Source organism: Lolium rigidum, chromosome 6 (assembly GCF_022539505.1).
Source record: "Lolium rigidum isolate FL_2022 chromosome 6, APGP_CSIRO_Lrig_0.1, whole genome shotgun sequence".
Classification (NCBI taxonomy): Eukaryota; Viridiplantae; Streptophyta; class Magnoliopsida; order Poales; family Poaceae; genus Lolium; species Lolium rigidum.
Window position 1 is genome coordinate 8616144 of NC_061513.1, and position 17998 is coordinate 8634141.

Consider the following 17998-nt stretch of genomic DNA (forward strand, 5'->3'; position numbering starts at 1 on the left):
AGAATAGTATTGATTCATGGACTAAATGCAAGGATGCTTTTATTGGTAGATATTATCCCCCTGCTAAAATTATATCTTTGAGGAGTAGCATAATGAATTTTAAACAATTAGATACTGAACATGTTGCTCAAGCTTGGGAAAGAATGAAATCTCTGGTTAAAAATTGCCCAACCCATGGAGTGACTACTTGGATGATCATCCAAACCTTCTATGCGGGACTAAATTTTTCTTCACGGAATTTATTGGATTCAGCTGCTTGGAGGTACCTTTATGTCCATCACTCTTGGTGAAGCAACAAAGCTTCTTGATAATATGATGATCAACTACTCTGAATGGCACACGGAAAGAGCTCCACAAGGTAAGAAGGTAAATTCATGTCGAAGAAACCTCTTCCTTGAGTGATAAGATTGATGCTATTATGTCTATGCTTGTGAATGATAGGACTAATATTGATCCTAATAATGTTCCATTAGCTTCATTGGTTGCACAAGAAGAACATGTTGATGTAAACTTCATTAAAAATAATAATTTCAACAACAATGCTTACTGGAACAATTCTAGTAACAACTATAGGCCATATCCTTATAATAATGGCAACGGCTATGGTAATTCTTATGGAAATTCTTACAACAATAATAGGAATTCACCCCCTGGACTTGAAGCCATGCTTAAAGAATTTATTAGTACACAAACTGCTTTTAACAAATCATGTTGAAGAAAAGCTCGGGAAAATTGATATACTTGCTTCTAAAGTCGATAGTCTTGCTGCTGATGTTGATCTTTTGAAATCAAAAGTTTTGCCTAATGAGAATTATCATGATAAAATTACTACTACAGCAAATGCCATTCAAGTTAGAATTAATGAGAATATAAGATTAATGGCTGAAGCTGCGTGCTAGGTGGGATAGAGAAGAAAATGAAAAACTAGCTAAAGAGAAGAATATAGCTAAAGTTTGGACTATTACCACCACTAGTAATGCTAATGCTACACATGTTGCTGCACCTCCTACTCATACTAATAAAAGAATTGGTGTTAGCAATGTTTCCACTTCTAATGCAAAGCGCGAAAACTGCCTGAAGCTGCTAAAGCTGCTGAAACTGCTCTGTGATAAAGTCTGCTGAAATTTTTTCCAACATTGGGGATGATGATCCCATTGCTTTAGATTATAATGGTTTGAATTTTGATGATTGCCACATCTCTGAAGTTATAAAGTTCTTGCAAAAACTTGCTAAAAGTCCTAATGCTAGTGTTATAAATTTGGCTTTCACGCATCATATTACAAATGCTCTCATAAAAGCTAGAGAAGAGAAATTAGAGCGCGAAGCCTCTATTCCTAAAAAGCTAGAGGATGGTTGGGAGCCCATCATTAAGATGAAGGTTAAAGATTTTGATTGTAATGCTTTATGTGATCTTGGTGCAAGTATTTCTGTTATGCCTAAGAAAATTTATAATATGCTTGACTTGCCACCGCTGAAAAATTGTTATTTGGATGTTAATCTTGCTGATCATTCTACAAAGAAACCTTTGGGTAAGGTTGATAATGTTCGCATTACCGTTAACAAGAACCTTGTTCCCGTTGATTTTGTTGTCTTGGATATTGAATGCAATGCATCTTGTCCCATTATATTGGGAAGACCTTTTCTTGAACTTGTTGGTGCTACCATTGATATGAAGGAAGGTAATATAAAATATCAATTTCCTCTCAAGAAAGGTATGGAACACTTCCCTAGAAAGAGAATGAAGGTACCTTTTGATTCTATTATGAGAACAAATTATGATGTTGACACTTCGTCTCTTGATAATACTTGATACACACTTTCGCGCCTAGCTGAAAGGCGTTAAAGAAAGCGCTTATGGGAGACAACCCATGTTTTTACCTACAGTACCTTGTTTTTATTTTGTGTCTTGGAAGTTGTTTACTACTGTAGCAACCTCTCCTTATCTTAGTTTTGTGTTTTGTTGTGCCAAGTTAAGCCGTTGATAGAAAAGTAAGTACTAGATTTGGATTACTGCACAGTTCCAGATTTCTTTGCTGTCACGAATCTGGGTCCACCTCCCTGTAGGTAACTCAGAAAATTATGCCAATTTACGTGCATGATCCTCAGATATGTATGCAACTTTCATTCAATTTGAGCATTTTCATTTGAGCAAGTCTGGTGCCATTTTAAAATTCGTCAATACGAACTGTTCTGTTTTGACAGATTCTGCCTTTTATTTCGCATTGCCTCTTTCGCTATGTTGGATGAATTTCTTTGATCCACTAATGTCCAGTAGCATTATGCAATGTCCAGAAGTGTTAAGAATGATTGTGTCACCTCTGAATATGTCAATTTATATTGTGCACTAACCCTCTAATGAGTTGTTTCGAGTTTGGTGTGGAGGAAGTTTTCAAGGATCAAGAGAGGAGTATGATGCAACATGATCAAGGAGAGTGAAAGCTCTAAGCTTGGGGATGCACCCGGTGGTTCACCCCTGCATATATCAAGAAGACTCAAGCGTCTAAGCTTGGGGATGCCCAAGGCATCCCCTTCTTCATCGACAACATTATCGGGTTCCTCCCCTGAAACTATATTTTTATTCCATCACATCTTATGTGCTTTTTCTTGGAGCGTCGGTTTGTTTTTGTTTTTGTTTTGTTTGAATAAAATGGATCCTAGCATTCACTTTATGGGAGAGAGACACGCTCCGCTGTAGCATATGGACAAGTATGTCCTTGGTTTCTACTCATAGTATTCATGGCGAAGTTTCTCCTTCGTTAAATTGTTATATGGTTGGAATTGGAAAATGATACATGTAGTAATTGCTATAAATGTCTTGGGTAATGTGATACTTGGCAATTGTTGTGCTCATGATTAAGCTCTTGCATCATATGCTTTGCACCCATTAATGAAGAAATACATAGAGCATGCTAAAATTTGGTTTGCATATTTGGTTTCTCTAAGGTCTAGATAATTTCTAGTATTGAGTTTGAACAACAAGGAAGACGGTGTAGAGTCTTATAATGTTTTCAATATGTCTTTTATGTGAGTTTTGCTGCACCGGTTCATCCTTGTGTTTGTTTCAAATAAGCCTTGCTAGCCTAAACCATTGTATCGAGAGGGAATACTTCTCATGCATCCAAAATACTTGAGCCAACCACTATGCCATTTGTGTCCACCATACCTACCTACTACATGGTATTTTCCGCCATTCCAAAGTAAATTGCTTGAGTGCTACCTTTAAAATTCCATCATTCACCTTTGCAATATATAGCTCATGGGACAAATAGCTTAAAAACTATTGTGGTATTGAATATGTAATTATGCACTTTATCTCTTATTAAGTTGCTTGTTGTGCGATAACCATGTTTTTTGGGGAACGCCATCAACTCATTGTTGAATTTCATGTGAGTTGCTATGCATGTTCGTCTTGTCTGAAGTAAGGGCGATCTACACTGAGTTGAATGGTTTGAGCATGCATATTGTGAGAGAAGAACATTGGGCCGCTAACTAAAGCCATGATCCATGGTGGAAGTTTCAGTTTTGGACAAACATCCTCAAATCTCTAATGAGAAAAGAATTAATTGTTGTCAAATGCTTAAAGCATTAAAAGAGGAGTCCATTATCTGTTGTCTATGTTGTCCCGGTATGGATGTCTAAGTTGAGAATAATCAAAAGCGAGAAATCCAAATGCGAGCTTTCTCCTTAGACCTTTGTACAGGCGGCATAGAGGTACCCCTTTGTGATACTTGGTTAAAGCATATGTATTGCGGTGATAATCCAGGTAGTCCAAGCTAATTAGGACAAGGTGCGGGCACTATTGGTACACTATGCATGAGGCTTGCAACTTATAAGATATAATTTACATGATGCATATGCTTTATTACTACCGTTGACAAAATTGTTTCATGTTTTCAAAATCAAAGCTCTAGCACAAATATAGCAATCGATGCTTTTCCTCTGTGAGGACCATTCTTTTACTTTCAATGTTGAGTCAGTTCACCTATTTCTATCCACCTCAAGAAGCAAACACTTGTGTGAAGCTGTGCATTGATTCCTACATACTTGCTTATTGCACTTATTATATTACTCTATGTTGACAATATCCATGAGATATACATGTTACAAGTTGAAAGCAACCGCTGAAACTTAATCTTCTTTTGTGTTGCTTCAATGCCTTTACTATGAATTATTGCTTTATGAGTTAACTCTTATGCAAGACTTATTGATGCTTGTCTTGAAGTGCTATTCATGAAAAGTCTTTGCTATATGATTCACTTGTTTACTCATGTCATACATATTGTTTTGATCGCTGCATTCACTACATATGCTTTACAAATAGTATGATCAAGATTATGATGGCATGTCACTCCGAAATTATCTGTGTTATCGTTTTACACGCTCGGGACGAGCGAGAACTAAGCTTAGGGATGCTGATACGTCTCCGACGTATCGATAATTTCTTATGTTCCATGCCACATTATTGATGTTATCTACATGTTTTATGCACACTTTATGTCATATTCGTGCATTTTACGGAACTAACCTATTAACAAGATGCCGAAGTGCCGATTCTTTGTTTTCTGCTGTTTTTGGTTTCAGAAATCCTAGTAAGGAAATATTCTCGGAATTGGACGAAATCAACGCCCAGGGGCCTATTTTTCCACGAAGCTTCCAGAAGTCCGAAGACGAAACGAAGTGGGGCCACAGGGGAGCCAAACCCTAGGGCGGCGCGCCCCCCCCTTGGCCGCGCCGCCCTGTCATCTGGGGCCCCTGTGCCCCCTCTCGACTTGCCCTTTCGCCTACTTAAAGCCTCCGTGACGAAACCCCCGATCCGAGAACCACGATACGGAAAACCTTCCGGAGACGCCGCCAACGCCGATCCCATCTCGGGGGATCCGAGGAGATCGCCTCCGGCACCCTGCCGGAGAGGGGAATCATCTCCCGGAGGACTCTACGCCGCCATGGTCGCCTCCGGTGTGATGTGTGAGTAGTCTACCCCTGGACTATGGGTCCATAGCAGTAGCTAGATGGTTGTCTTCTCCCCATTGTGCTATCATTGTCGGATCTTGTGAGCTGCCTATCATGATCAAGATCATCTATCCGTAATTCTATATGTTGCGTTTGTTGGGATCCGATGAATAGAGAATACTTGTTATGTTGATTATCAAAGTTATGCTTATGTGTTGTTTATGATCTTGCATGCTCTCCGTTACTAGTAGATGCTCTGGCCAAGTAGATGCTTGTAACTCCAAGAGGGAGTACTTATGCTCGATAGTGGGTTCATGCACGCATTGACACCAGGACGATGTGAGAAAGTTCTAAGGTTGTGTTGTGCTTTGTTGCCACTAGGGATAAAACATTGAGTGCTATGTTCAAGGATGTAGTCACTAGTTACATTACGCACCATACTTAATGCAATTGTACTGTTGTTAGCAACTTAATACTTGGAAGGGGTTCGGATGATAACCTGAAGGTGGACTTTTTAGGCATAGATGCGGTTGGATGGCGGTCTATGTACTTTGTCGTAATGCCCAATTAAATCTCACTATACTCATCATGATATGTATGTGCATTGTCATGCTCTCTTTATTTGTCAATTTCCCAACGCGTAATTTGTTCACCCAACATGCTTGTTCGTCTTATGGGAGAGACACCTCTAGTGAGCTGTGGACCCCGGTCCAATTCTCTTTCTTGAAATACAATCTACTTGCAATACTTGTTCTACTTGTTTTCTCGCAAACAATTATCTTCCACACAATACGGTTAATCCTTTGTTACAGCAAGCCGGTGAGATTGACAACCTCACTTTGTTTCGTTGGGGCAAAGTACTTTGGTTGTGTTGTGCGGGTTCCACGTTGGCGCCGGAATCCTCGGTGTTGCGCCGCACTACATCTCGCCGCCATCAACCTTCAACGTGCTTCTTGGCTCCTCCTGGTTCGATAAACCTTGGTTTCTTTCTGAGGGAAAACTTGCTGCTGTGCGCATCATACCTTCCTCTTGGGGTTGCCCAACGAACGTGTGAAATACACGCCATCACCCATTGATGTAGCCTCGCAAGTACAGGGCCTTCAGATGCCTGTAGCTTCTTTCTCGTGGCTTCTCAAAGATGACCGGCCGTGGGCCGTAGTCAAGTTGTGCCACAGGTGCTTCGTCTACTCCTGGAGCACTAAACTACGTTGGAAGGATGAACACCATGTTTGTGCCAGCCGATGTCTCATCATCGGCTTTCTTTTGTATGGGGCGCCACTCTTTCCTTTGTGGCCGACCTTCTTCGTCCAGGGTTCGCTGAATTTTAGCGGCCAGATCAGGCCGCGCCTTCCTCAACGTGTGCAGGTATAATCTTTCAGCTTCCTCCAAACCACGTAGTCGCTGAACCCTTCGCTTTTGGGAACGGCTGAGTCCATCAGGGCACCACCTTGGCCGATGATACTTGTCTTCTTCATCATCGTCCTCTAGTTCCTCGAGATCTTCTACCCGAGAGGACTCAGCGTGCTTGTCCCGAGGCGGGAGAGGCCCTAGACGTTTGAACACAGACACGTTAGCTGCGTCCTTCTTCTTTTGTTTACATTCGGGCGAGTTGCCGATTGTAGGCAATCGGCTCATTCCTCGAATCCCAGCGAGTGTCCGAAGAAGGGGCAGTCCCGGTGCCTATCCACGTCGTCTTGCTCCCTCGACTTTTCCTTGGCGTGGCGCTCATATCGCTCCTCGTCGCGATCATGCCGACGGTGTCTCCTGGCGTCCCTAACCAGACGATCTCTTTCATCATCGTCGTTGTATCGCCGGCGTTGGTCGTATTGACCCACATACTTGTTGAGGAGGTGATCAGAGAGAGGTCGCTGATATCTTACGTTCCTCACTTCTCCCTCTGTGGTGTAGCGCTTGCCATCGTGACGGAGCCGATCGCGTGGAGCGGCTTCCTCTCGTGTCCTTGCTATGAGAGCAGTCTGCCCTCATCTCCGTCCTTCCAGCAGTGGTGCCCAAGTCCTACCATGTTGATATTGCACGAGAATCCTGGCTGGCACCCTCCATGGTAAGTGCACTCCACCATGTTAACGGCGGGGAAGGGGTGTGTGTCGACCTTCATGGCGTACGGCTCGAAAATTAGACGCCCTTGTTCTATCGCCATTTGGACCTGCCGACGCCACACCCTGCGGTCGTTGGTGGCGTGGGTGAACGTGTTATGCCATTTGCGGTATGGCTTTCCGTTCAGCTCCTCGCACCGTGGGGATCTTGTGGCCTTCGGGTAACTTCAGCTGCTTCTCCTTGAGTAAGAGGTCGAAAATCTGCTCAGCTTTGGTCACGTCGAAGTCGAACCCTTTTGGAGGACCTTGTGGCTTAACCCATTTACAGGACACGGGGCTTGCCCCACGAGTCCATTCAGCCACTGCTACCTCTTGATCTCCCGCAGCACCTTCATCTTCATCTGCCTCAACCAGGACCACCGCGCGCTTGAATTTATCCTGGTAAACATCCGGGTGGCGCTCGTTCATATGCCGACGGCTTCTCGCACCATGTGCGCCGGTGAAGGGTAGTCTCGCTTGGGAGGCCACGTCCTTGATCGATGATGAGAGGCCCACCACCGCCAACTCGGCCGCTTCTTTTCACTCACATGAACCGAATAGCATCGGTTCCTAACGGTCCTGAAGCGCTGGACGTATTCTGCCACTGTTTCCCCGTGCTTATGTCGTACTTGTGCTAGATCGGCAATGCCAGCCTCGGAAGCCTCTGAGTGATACTGTATGTGGAACTGCTCTTCCAACTGCTTCCAAGTCCGGATTGAGTCTGGTGGCCTCGATGTGTACCACCCGAAAGCCGATCCTGTGAGGGACTGTGCAAAGAACCTCACGCGCAGCTCGTCCGATGCCGAGATCGTGCCCGACTGTGCCAAATATCGGCTCACATGCTCGATGGAGCTGGAACCATCCGATCCATTAAACTTGGTGAAATCAGTGGAGCCGATATTTGGGTGGTAGCGGGATCAATTCGTACTCGTTGGGGTACGGCTTGGAATAGCCGATTGTCCTCCTTTTCGGCATCATGCCGAACCGGTCTTTCAGGATTGTACAAATCTGATCCGCGGTGATGGCTGCAGGCGTCGAACTCTGAAGATTCGCCGGGGTGGCATACTTAGCCAGCCATGTTTGCTTTTCCAGCTCTGAGCCAACTGCAGGAGCTGAGCTCTGGAGGTTTGTCGGAGTGGCGTACTTAGCCAGCCACGTCTGCTTCTCAAGATCTGTTCCTGAAGCTCCTCCTGCTGTTCCAGAAGTCCCTGCTGTTGCAGCCTGGTTCGAGAGTGCCTAGTTACTGCAGTCTGGCACGTATGTGCACGTGTATCCGTGGGGGATCTCCTTGGGCGCCTTATGTAAGAATTGGTAGTCAATAGGGTCACCACCAATCTTGTAGACGACGTATGCCGATGAACTCGGCACTTCTGGTGCTGCCAACGCGAACGGCAGCGGTGGACGGGACTGGAGTGGCATCTCTCCTTGGTAAGTCCCCAGAGCTGGTCCTGACGGAGAATACCGATGGCTCATGATTTCTGGATCACGCGCGAGAGCGACACACTCCAAAGTGTTCACCGAGGCTCTCGAGAATGGCGGTGCAGCGAATGAGCCACCATGAAGTTGATCTCCTCGACGCGGCGACCCGGTGCGTTCTTCGACGAGGTGGACAGGTCCACTCCATCGAGCGCGCCTTCGGTGAGAACCCCTTCCACCCGATGCCATGTGAGCGGGTTCTGTGAAAAGAGCCGATGAGGTCGGCTTCGAGGACTGCTTTGATCTCGTCATGCTTCTTCTTGAGCTCCTCAGTCAGATCCTCGTACTTGACCGGAGTGCCTTCCGCCATCTCGGATGTAGATGGCGATGCGGTTGATGTCGAAGATCGTCCCACCGGGCGTGCCAGAATGTGTTGCGGTCAGAAACCCACCGGCGGGCAGCGACGGGCAACACCGTAGAGCCGGGAATCTCCCGGGACCGCGGGCTGGCCCTGGTCCCTCCGAGCGACAGCCCGCAAAGCCTTCGGCACGCACGTCCGATGCTGATGCAAGGGCGTGCCACCTGACCTATACCTGGTCAGGAAGGTGTTGGATGATGCCTCACTTAGTTTCCTGCATGGCATACACGTAAACGTTAAATACGAGCCTCGATCGGCTCTCAGGTTGTCCTGTGAATCGGCTCAAAGAGCCGATCCACCCATGATGCGTACGAGGTGTACGATCGGATGGTGGTCCTGCTTGATCAAGATAAAGCTAAAACGACCTACTACGATTTGGGGTTTTCACCGCATAATCGGAACATCCAACTCGTGATCGAGCCTGGCGGCCACGCATGGCGATCGTAAACCGACTGATACGTCTCCGACGTATCGATAATTTCTTATGTTCTATGCCATATTATTGATGATACCTACATGTTTTATGCACACTTTATGTCATATTCGTGCATTTTCTGGAACTAACCTATTAACAAGATGCCGAAGTGCCGGTTCCTGTTTTCTGCTGTTTTTGGTTTCGAAATCCTAGTAACGAAATATTCTCGGAATTGGACGAAACGAAGACCCGGGGGCCTATTTTTCCACGGAGCTTCCGGAAGACCGAAGAACATACGAAGTGGGGCCACGAGGTGGCCGAGACCACATGGCGGCGCGGCCAGGGGGGCCCGCGCCGCCCTATGGTGTGGGCCCCTCGTCGGCCCCCGACGCTGCCCTTCCGCCTACTTAAAGCCTCCGTCGCGAAACCCCTGATGCGAAAAACCACGATACGGAAAACCTTACTGAGACGCCGCCGCCGCCGATCCCATCTCGGGGGATTCTGGAGATCTCCTCCGGCACCCTGCCGAAGAGGGGATTCATCTCCCGGAGGACTCTACACCGCCATGGTCGCCTCCCGAGTGATGAGTGAGTAGTTCACCCCTGGACTATGGGTCCATAGCAGTAGCTAGATGGTTGTCTTCTCCTCATTGTGCTTCATTGTTGGATCTTGTGAGCTGCCTAACATGATCAAGATCATCTATCCGTAATACTCTATGTTGTGTTTGTCGGGATCCGATGGATAGAGAATACCATGTCATGTTAATTATCAAGTTATTACATATGTGTTGTTTATGATCTTGCATGCTCTCCGTTACTAGTAGAGGCTCGGCCAAGTTTTTGCTCTTAACTCCAAGAGGGAGTATTTATGCTCGATAGTGGGTTCATGCCTGCATTGACACCGGGACGAGTGACGAAAGTTCTAAGGTTGTGTTGTGCTTGTTGCCACTAGGGATAAAACATTGGCGCTATGTCCGAGGATGTAGTTGTTGATTACATTACGCACCATACTTAATGCAATTGTCTGTTGTTAGCAACTTAATACTGGAGGGGTTCGGATGATAACCTGAAGGTGGACCTTTTAGGCATAGATGCAGTTGGATGGCGGTCTATGTACTTTGTCGTAATGCCCAATTAAATCTCACTATACTTATCATGTCATGTATGTGCATTGTATGCCCTCTCTATTTGTCAATTTCCCGACTGTAATTTGTTCACCCAACATGCTTTTATCTTATGGGAGAGACACCTCTAGTGAACTGTGGACCCCGGTCCATTCTTTTAATACTGAAATACAAATCTGCTGCAATACTTGTTTTATTGTTTTCTCTCGCAAACAATCATCTTCCACACAATACGGTTAATCCTTTGTTACAGCAAGCCGGTGAGATTGACAACCTCACTGTTTCGTTGGGGCAAAGTACTTTGGTTGTGTTGTGCAGGTTCCACGTTGGCACCGGAATCTCTGGTGTTGCTCCGCACTACATCCCGCCGCCATCAACCTTCAACGTGCTTCTTGACTCCTACTCGGTTCGATTAAACCTTGGTTTCTTATCGAGGGAAACTTGCCGCTGTGCGCATCACACCTTCCTCTTGGGGTTCCCAACGGACGTGTCAACTACACGCATCAAGCAAATTTCTGGCGCCGTTGCCGGGGACTGAAGAAAAGTTACACCACAAAGATTTCTATCTCCCACGTCAACTCCACGCCAGCAGCAAATTTCTGGCGCCGTTGCCGGGGAGATCAAGACACGCTGCAAGGGGAGTCTCCACTTCCCAACCTCTTTACTTTGTTTTTGTCTTGCTTTATTTTATTTACTACTTTGTTTGCTGCATTATATCAAAATACAAAAAAATTAGTTGGTAGCTTTACTTTATTTGCTGTCTTGTTTGCTATATCAAAAACACAAAAAAATTTAGTTTACTTGCATTTACTTTATCTAGTTTGCTTTATTTACTACTGCTAAAATGGCCAACCCTGAAAATACTAAGTTGTGTGATTTCACTAGCACAAATAATAATGATTTCCTATGCACACCTATTGCTCCACCTCGCTACTACAGCGAGAATTCTTTGAAATTAAACCTGCTTTACTTGAATCTTGTTATGCGAGAGCAATTTTCTGGTGTTAGTTCCGATGATGCTCGCTGCCCATCTCAATAATTTTGTTGAACTATGTGAAATGCAAAAGTATAAAGATGTAGATGGTGATATTATAAAATTAAAATTGTTCCCTTTCTCATTAAGAGGAAGAGCTAAAGATTGGTTGCTATCTCTGCCTAAGAATAGTATTGATTCATGGACTAAATGCAAGGATGCTTTTATTGGTAGATATTATCCCCCTGCTAAAATTATATCTTTGAGGAGTAGCATAATGAATTTTAAACAATTAGATAATGAACGTGTTGCTCAAGCTTGGGAAAGAATGAAATCTCTGGTTAAAAATTGCCCAACCCATGGACTGACTACTTGGATGATCATCCAAACCTTCTATGCAGGACTAAATTTTTCTTCGCGGAATTTATTGGATTCAGCTGCTGGAGGTACCTTTATGTCCATCACTCTTGGTGAAGCAACAAAGCTCCTTGATAATATGATGGTTAATTACTCTGAATGGCACACGAAAAGAGCTCCACAAGGTAAGAAGGTAAATTCCGTTGAAGAATCCTCTTCCTTGAATGATAAGGTTGATGCTATTATGTCTATGCTTGCGAATGATAGGACTAATGTTGATCCTAATAATGTTCCATTAGCTTCATTGGTTGCCCAAGAAGAACATGTTGATGTAAACTTCATTAAAAATAATAATTTCAACAACAATGCTTATCGGAACAATTCTAGTAATAACTATAGGCCATATCCTTATAATAATGGTAACGGTTATGCTAATTCTTATGGGAATTCTTACAACAATAATAGAAATACACCCCCTGGACTTGAAGCTATGCTTAAAGAATTTATTAGTACACAAACTGCCTTTAACGAATCTGTGGAGGAAAAGCTCAATAAAATTGATATTCTTGTTTCTAGAGTTGATAGTCTTGCCTCTGATGTTGATCTTTTAAAATCGAAAGTTATGCCTAATAGGGATATTGAAAATAAAATTGTTACTACAGCAAATGCCATCCAATTTAGAATTAATGAGAATATAAGATTAATGGCTGAACTGCGTGCTAGGTGGGATAGAGAAGAAAATGAAAAACTAGCTAAAAAGGAAAATGTAGCTAAAGTTTGGACTATTACCACCACTAGCAATGCTAATGATTCATATGTTGCTGCACCTCCTACTATCCATGATAAAATAATTGGTGTTGGCAATGCTTCTACTCCTAGTGCAAAGCGCGCAAAATTACCTGAAACTGCTAAAACTGCTGAAACTGCTTGTGATAAAACTGTTGAAATTTTTTCCAACCTTGGGGATGATAATCCCATTGCTTTAGATTGTAATGATTTAGATTTTGATGATTGCCACATCTCTGAAGTTATAAAGTTCTTACAAAAACTTGCTAAAAGTCCCAATGCTAGCGCTATAAACTTGGCTTTCACAAAACATATTACAAATGCTCTCATAAAAGCTAGAGAAGAGAAACTAAAACTTGAAACTTCTATTCCTAGAAAGCTAGAGGATGGTTGGGAGCCCATCATTAAAATGAGAGTCAAAGATTTTGATTGTAATGCTTTATGTGATCTTGGTGCAAGTATTTACGTTATGCCTAAGAAAGTCTATGATATGCTTGACTTACCACCATTGAAAAATTGTTATTTGGATGTTAATCTCGCCGATAATGCTAAAAAGAAACCTTTGGGGAAAGTTGATAATGTTCATATTATGGTTAACAATAACCTTGTCCCCGTTGATTTTGTTGTCTTGGATATTGAATGCAATGCATCTTTCCCCATTATATTGGGAAGACCTTTTCTTCGAACCGTTGGTGCTACTATTGATATGAAGGAAGGTAATATTAAATATCAATTTCCTCTCAAGAAAGGTATGGAACACTTCCCTAGAAAGAGAATGAAGTTACCTTATGATTCTATTATTAGAACAAATTATGATGTTGATGCTTCATCTCTTGATGTTACTTGAGTTACACTTTTTGCGCCTAGCTGAAAGGCGTTAAAGAAAAGCGCTTATGGGAGACAACCCATGTTTTTACTACAGTATTTTTGTTTTATATTTGTGTCTTGGAAGTTGTTTACTACTGTAGCAACCTCTCCTTATCTTAGTTTTATGTTTTGTTGTGCCAAGTAAAGTCTTTGATAGTAAAGTAAGTACTAGATTTGGATTACTGCGCGATTCTGCATTTCTTTCGTCGTCACGAATCTGGGTCTATCTCCCTGTAGGTAGCTCGGAAAATTAAGCCAATTTACGAGCATGATCCTCAGATATGTACGCAACTTCATTCAATTTGAGCATTTTCGTTTGAGCAAGTCTGGTGGCCTAATAAAATCCATCTTTACGGACTCGTTCTGTTTTGACAGATTCTGTCTTTTATTTCGCATTGCCTCTTTTGCTATGTTGGATGAATTTCTTTGATCCACTAATGTCCAAGTAGCTTTATGCAATGTCCGAAGTGTTAAGAATGATTGTGTCACCTCTCGAACATGTGAATTTTTATTATGCACTAACCCTCTAATGAGTTGTTTCGAGTTTGGTGTGGAGGAAGTTTTCAAGGATCAAGAGAGGAGTATGATGCAATATGATCAAGGAGAGTGAAAGCTCTAAGCTTGGGGATGCCCCGGTGGTTCACCCCTGCATATTCTAAGAAGACTCAAGCATCTAAGCTTGGCGATGCCCAAGGCATCCCCTTCTTCATCGACAACATTATCAGGTTCCTCCCCTGAAACTATATTTTTATTCCGTCACATCTTATGTACTTTGCTTGGAGCGTCAGTTTGTTTTTTTTTGTTTTGTTTGAATAAAATGGATCCTAGCATTCACTTTATGGGAGAGAGACACGCTCCGCTGTAGCATATGGACAAATATGTCCTTAGGCTTTACTCATAGTATTCATGGCGAAGTTTCTTGTTCGTTAAATTGTTATATGGTTGGAATTGGAAAATGCTACATGTAGTAACTCTAAAATATCTTGGATAATTTGATACTTGGAAATTGTTGTGCTCATGTTTAAGCTCTTGCATCATATACTTTGCACCCATTAATGAAGAAACACTTAGAGCTTGCTAATTTGGTTTGCATATTTGGTTTCTCTAGAGTCTAGATAACATCTAGTATTGAATTTTGAACAACAAGGAAGACGATATGGAGTCTTATAATGTTTACAATATGTCTTTTATGTGAGTTTTGCTGTACCGTTCATCCTTGTGTTTGTTTCAAATAACCTTGCTAGCCTAAACCTTGTATCGAGAGGGAATACTTCTCATACATCCAAAATCCTTGAGCCAACCACTATGCCATTTGTGTCCACCATACCTACCTACTACATGGTATTTATCCGCCATTCCAAAGTAAATTGCTTGAGTGCTACCTTTAAAATTCCATCATTCACCTTTGCAATATATAGCTCATGGGACAAATAGCTTAAAAACTATTGTGGTATTGAATATGTACTTATGCACTTTATCTCTTATTTAAGTTGCTTGTTGTGCGATAACCATGTTTCTGGGGACGCCATCAACTATTCTTTGTTGAATATCATGTGAGTTGCTATGCATGTCCGTCTTGTCTGAAGTAAGAGAGATCTACCACCTTAATGGTTGGAGCATGCATATTGTTAGAGAAGATTATTGGGCCGCTAACTAAAGCCATGAATCATGGTGGAAGTTTCAGTTTTGGACATATATCCTCAATGTCATATGAGAATAATAATTGTTGCCACATGCTTATGCATTAAAGAGGAGTCCATTATCTGTTGTCCATGTTGTCCCGGTATGGATGTCTAAGTTGAGAATAATCAAAAGCGAGAAATCCAAAATGCGAGCTTTCTCCTTAGACCTTTGTACGAGCGGCATGGAGGTACCCCATTGTGACACTTGGTCAAAACATGTGCATTGCAAAGATCCGATAGTCCAAGTTAATTAGGACAAGGTGCGGGCACTATTAGTATACTATGCATGAGACTTGCAACTTGTAAGATATAACTTTCATAACTCATATGCTTTATTACTACCGTTGACAAAATTGTTTCATGTTTTCAAAATAAAAGCTCTAGCACAAATCGGAAATACTTTTGTACACCCACGCATGGGTGTGGGTGTTTCCATCACCGTCCATTTATTCCTTGAGATTCGTGTCCACCATGGTAGATGGAAAGATTCCTTTCTCTCTCCTCTTTTTATCCGAATCTCAAAGCACAATGGACGGTGACGGAAACACCCACACCCATGCGTGGGTGTACAAAATCCACTCTCTAGCACAAATATAGCAATCGATGCTTTCCTCTTTGAAGAACCATTCTTTTACTTTTATGTTGAGTCAGTTCACCTATATCTCTCCACCTCAAGAAGCAAACACTTGTGTGAACTGTGCATTGATTCCTACATACTTGCATATTGTACTTGTTATATTACTCTATGTTGACAATTATCCATGCGATATACATGTTACAAGTTGAAAGCAACCGCTGAAACTTAATCTTCCTTTGTGTTGCTTCAATGCCTTTACTTTGATTTATTGCTTTATGAGTTAACTCTTATGCAAGACTTATTAATACTTGTCTTGAAGTACTATTCATGAAAAGTCTTTGCTATATGATTCACCTGTTTACTCATGTCATTACCATTGTTTTGATCGCTGCATCCACTACATATGTTTACAAATAGTATGATCAAGGTTATGATGGCATGTCACTTCAGAAATGCTTGATACGTCTCCGACGTATCGATAATTTCTTATGTTCTATGCCATATTATTGATGATACCTACATGTTTTATGCACACTTTATGTCATATTCGTGCATTTTCTGGAACTAACCTATTAACAAGATGCCGAAGTGCCGGTTCTCGTTTTCTGCTGTTTTTGGTTTCAGAAATCCTAGTAACGAAATATTCTCGGAATTGGACGAAACGAAGACCCGTGGGCCTATTTTTCCACGGAGCTTCCGGAAGACCGAAGAACATACGAAGTGGGGCCACGAGGTGGCCGGACCACATGGCGGCGCGGCCAAGGGGGGCCCGCGCCGCCCTATGGTGTGGGCCCCTCGTCGGGCCCCCGACTCCGCCCTTCCGCCTACTTAAAGCCTCCGTCGCGAAACCCCGATGCGAAAAACCACGATACGGAAAACCTTGCCGAGACGCCGCCGCCGCCGATCCCATCTCGGGGGATTCGGAGATCTCCTCCGGCACCCCGCCGGGAGAGGGGATTCATCTCCCGGAGGACTCTACACCGCCATGGTCGCCTCCGGAGTGATGAGTGAGTAGTTCACCCCTCGGACTATGGGTCCATAGCAAGTAGCTAGATGGTTGTCTTCTCCTCATTGTGCTTCATTGTTGGATCTTGTGAGCTGCCTAACATGATCAAGATCATCTATCCGTAATACTCTATGTTGTGTTTGTCGGGATCCGATGGATAGAGAATACCATGTCATGTTAATTATCAAGTTATTACATATGTGTTGTTTATGATCTTGCATGCTCTCCGTTACTAGTAGAGGGTCTGGCCAAGTTTTTACTCTTAACTCCAAGAGGGAGTATTTATGCTCGATAGTGGGTTCATGCCTGCATTGACACACGGGACAGTGACAGAAAGTTCTAAGGTTGTGTTGTCGTTGTTGCCACTAGGGATAAAACATTGGCGCTATGTCCAAGGATGTAGTTGTTGATTACATTACGCACCATACTTAATGCAATTGTCTGTTGTTAGCAACTTAATACTGGAGGGGGTTCGGATGATAACCTGAAGGCGGACTTTTTAGGCATAGATGCAATTGGATGGCGGTCTATGTACTTTGTCGTAATGCCCAATTAAATCTCACTATACTTATCATGTCATGTATGTGCATTGTTATGCCCTCTCTATTTGTCAATTGCCCGACTGTAATTTGTTCACCCAACATGCTTTTATCTTATGGGAGAGACACCTCTAGTGAACTGTGGACCCCGGTCCATTCTTTTAATACTTGAAATACAAATCGTCTGCAATACTTGTTTCTGTTGTTTTCTCTGCAAACAATCATCTTCCACACAATACGGTTAATCCTTTGTTACGGCAAGCCGGTGAGATTGACAACCTCACTGTTTCGTTGGGGCAAAGTACTTTGGTTGTGTTGTGCGAGGTTCCACGTTGGCGCCGGAATCTCCGGTGTTGCGCCGCACTACATCCCGCCGCCATCAACCTTCAACGTGCTTCTTGACTCCTACTGGTTCGATTAAACCTTGGTTTCTTACTGAGGGAAACTTGCCGCTGTGCGCATCACACCTTCCTCTTGGGGTTCCCAACGGACGTGTCAACTACACGCATCAGGCGGCAAGGATACAACGGCTCAAGGTGGGCTGCTCGGAGAAGATAATCTTTCGCGCGCAAGACTAACGGGTCGGTCGGCTGGAGTGATGCGCGCGCGGGTGACATTCTCCCCGGAGAGTGGCGCCTCTACGCCTGAGAGGAGGTTGATAATCCTGAACGGGGCATGCGACGAGGCGATCCACCCGCGCGCCCTCGTGACCGCGCGCCCACGAAGCACCAGCCTTTAGGCTCGTGTAGGTGCGCGCGGTCTTGGGGGCACACTACGGGAACCAGTCAAGGTGCCG